Source organism: Mustela nigripes, chromosome 8 (genome assembly GCF_022355385.1).
Source record: "Mustela nigripes isolate SB6536 chromosome 8, MUSNIG.SB6536, whole genome shotgun sequence".
NCBI lineage: Eukaryota > Metazoa > Chordata > Mammalia > Carnivora > Mustelidae > Mustela > Mustela nigripes.
The window spans coordinates 68,272,597-68,276,163 of NC_081564.1; positions in this window are offsets into that span (position 1 = coordinate 68,272,597).

Here is a 3,567-nt window from a genome sequence, read left to right on the forward strand (position 1 = left end):
GCAGGCAAAAATAACATAACCCCCAGAACAGTACTTTAAGCATTATCCAGCAAAATTATATATTTACTTATCAGTTGAGTCATCAATCCCACTTGTAGGAATCTATGCCAAAGATATACTTGCAGAAATAAAAAATAACTTGTGCCGAAGGTTATTTGTTACCATACTACGATAGCAAAAGACTGTAAACAACCCAGAGAACTGACGGAATAAACAAACTGTGGTATAGTCATTCAGCATGAGACAGTTGTGAAAAGTAAGGAGGAAGAAATTTGTACACAGATACATGTCATGGTAGCCAAGACCATGTGCTGCTTGAAACTTCCTTCCCAAAATAACCTGCTGCAAGGAATGCACCTTTACTGATGCTTTTCGGCTTTTTGTGTTTTTAAATCACCATCTGAAGATGACTTGCTTTCAGCTTAAAGAACTTCCTTTAATATTTCTTATAAAGCAAGTCTACAAGCAACAGACTCTCTCAGTTTTGCTCGTTTGAGGATGTTTTTATTTCACCTTAATTACTAAAAATAGCTTTGATGGAAATAAGATTCTTGGTTGACAGGTTTTTCCTTTGAGCACTTTAAGTATATTATACCACTGCCTTCTGGTTTCCACTGTTTCTTTCTTTTTTAATCATTTCAAGGTTTTTTTTAATTATTACTTTCAGAAGTAGAATTTAGTGATTCGTCAGTTGGAAATAACATCCAGGGCTCATTACATCAAGTGCTCTCCCTAATGCCCATCAGCCAGTTCTCTCCCCGACCTCCCCTCCAGCAACCTTGTTTGTTTCCCAGAGTTTAGTGTCTCTTATGGTGTGTCTCCCTCTCAATTTTCATCTTATTTTACTTTTCTTTCCCTTCCTATGTTCATCTGCTTTGAGTCTTAAATTCCACACAAGTGAAATCATATGGTATTCGTCATTCTCTGTCTGACTTATTTCGCTTAGCATAATACCCTCTAGTTTCATCCACATCTTTGCAAATGGCAAAATTTCATTCTTTTTGATGGCTGAGTAATATTCCATTGCATGTATGTATGTATGTATGTGTCTGTGTACACACACACACACACACACACACACACACATCTATCTCACATCTTCTTTATCCATTCATCTGTCAATGGACATCTGGGCTCTTTCTTTTTTAGTTTGGCTATTGTGGACATTGTTGCTATAAACATTTGGGTGCACATGCCCCTTCAGATCACTACATTTGTATCTTTGAAGCAAATACCCAGTAGTGCAATTGCTGGGTCATATCCTAGCTCTATTTTCAACTTTTTGAGGAACCTCCATACTGTTTTCCAGAGAGGCTGCACCAGCTTGCATTCCCACCAACAGTGTAAGAGGGTTCCCCTTTCTCTGCATCCTCACCAACATCTGTTGTTTCCTGACTTGTTAATTTTAGCTATTCTGACTGATGTGAGGTGGTATCTCATGGTGGTCTTGATTTGTATTTCCCTGATGGTTAATGATGTAGAGTAGCTTTTCATTTGTCTGTTAGCCATTTGTACGTCTTCTTTGGAGAAATGTCTGTTCATGTCTTCTGCCCGCTTCTTGCCTAGATTTTTTGGGTGTTGAATTTGATAAATTCCTCATAGATTTTGGATACTAGCCCATCTGATAAGACATTTGCAAATATCTTCTCCCATTCCATAGGTTGCCTTTTGGTTTTGTTAACTGTTTCCTTTGGTGTGCAAAAGCTTTTTATCTTGATGAAGTCCCAGTAGTTCATGTTTACCCTTGTTTCCCTTGCCTTTGGAGACATGTCTAGCAAGAAGTTGCTGTGGCTGTGGTCAAAGAGGTTGCGCCTGTGTTCTTCTCTAGGATTTGGATAAATTCCTGTCTCTCATTTAGGTCTTTCATCTATTTTGAGTTTATTTTTGTGTATGGTGGAAGAAAGTGGTCCAGTTTCATTCTTCTGCATGTCCAATTTTTCCAACACCATTTGTTGAAAAGACTGTCTTTTTTCTATTGGATGTTCTTTCCTGCTTTGTCGAAGATGAGTTGATGATAGAATTGAGGGTCCATTTCTGGGCTCTCTATTCTGTCCCATTGATCTATGTATCTGTTTCTGTGCCAGTACTGTACTGTCTTGATGATTACAGCTTTGTAATAGAGCTTGAAGTCTGGAATTGTGATGTCTCCAGCTTTGGTTTTCTTTTTCAACATCACTTCGGCTATTCGGGGTCTTTCTGGCTCTATACAAATTTTAGAATTGTTTGTTCCAGCTCTGTGAAAAAAAGTTGATGGTATTTTGATAGGGATTGCATTGAATGTGTAAATTTAGCCTGAATGTCTAATGATTCTACCAATCTTCCTTTCACCATCATTTCCATTCATTTTAAGAGTGCCCTTAAGCCTGAGGTCTCCACAGTCTATTGTAAGTGAAGCCAACATCTTGGAAGAGAAGGTACATTTGGAAGGTACATTTTCGGTCCACTTCTCCCTCCAGGCAAAATCTCTGAGCTAATGCTGTGGAGCTGGAGACAATGGCATGCTACTGATTTAGTGACACCACCAATTTAGGAGCTGGGCACTTGAGGAGTGGGGTAGAGACTTTGGGTCTTTTTGGCTGGCCTCTCCCTGCATGGAACCACCATTTTATGAGCCAGGGCAAGGTAATCAGGGCTCTTATATTCTCACTAGGCCATGCCTAAACTAAAGCCTCCATCCCACCTCTTAGCAACATTTGTCTGGAATTTAGCCTCACCAACCAGCAGCTGGGGGCAGCAGGAGAAACACTGCTGTGCCAGCCCTTGCAAGAAGATAGCTCTCTGAGAGCTGGGAGGACAGGGAGAACTGTGTTGTCAGTTGCACCAGCCTAGAGTGGAGGTTCGGTCTCACTGATTAAGAGGGGAAATGGGAGGAAGCAGATCTCGGTTCAAATACTATTATCTCTCACTGTTCCTACCAAATTTTGGTAGAGTTTTTGGGACAAAAAAAAAGGTTTCTTCATTGCTAAATTTCCTTAGGACCATTTCCAGGGATTTTAAATGATTATAGGGTTTGGGATTGGTTTTTTGGGTTTTGTTTTTTGTTTTTTGTTTTTTTTGGTGGTGGGTTTTGTTTTGTTTTGTTTTTATCACTTTAACCAGTTTTTCTGGGGAGAGGGCCCATAGAGCACTTCATGCTGTCATATTCGAAGTTCCTCTAACACTGACTTTTAATCAAGTGTCATTCATGCAGGGAAGGAAGTAATACTTTCCTGAATATAATCTTGACTTTGGAACCCATGTAAGTAATTTACATAATTTAAATAAAATTTTTTAAAAATACCAAAAAAACCTAAAACTGTAAAATAAATAAAAGAATCTACCTGTGTATCAGGTTGGTGGCATAACAACAGAGGAAAAAAAAAATCTTAAGTAACCTAAAAATAGTTTTTTGACCATATATACATAGTGTCATATATCCATGATTTGCTGGAACTACTTTACTGGAGCTAAATCAAATTACATTAATGTTATTAGGAACCAAGATTTTTTTTATATAAGTGACATCAGTATACAATTAAAGAACCAAGATTTTTTTTATATAAGTGACATCAGTATACAATTAAAGAA